Source organism: Uloborus diversus, chromosome 4 (assembly GCF_026930045.1).
Source record: "Uloborus diversus isolate 005 chromosome 4, Udiv.v.3.1, whole genome shotgun sequence".
Classification (NCBI taxonomy): Eukaryota; Metazoa; Arthropoda; class Arachnida; order Araneae; family Uloboridae; genus Uloborus; species Uloborus diversus.
Genome location: NC_072734.1, coordinates 48,582,946 through 48,583,221, shown reverse-complemented (window position 1 = coordinate 48,583,221; position 276 = coordinate 48,582,946).

Here is a 276-nt window from a genome sequence, read left to right as displayed (position 1 = left end):
ATCTTTCTAGGTAGTCATTATTGGAGTTTATTTTAGGATTTCAGGAGTCTCACTCGTGTGCCGAAAAGCACCAAACAGAGAAATCTGCTACAAATTACTAGAAAAGTGTTATTTCGATATTTTCTGAGCAAAAACAAAAATTTTGCTTTTTACATCAGTACTCTCTAGTTTAAAGGTGGCACAACAGCAAACATTTTGGCCGTTATTACACTTTTACACTCCAGGGCATGTTTTTTTTTTCTGTTCAAATATTGGATTGCATCCATTTTTATAATA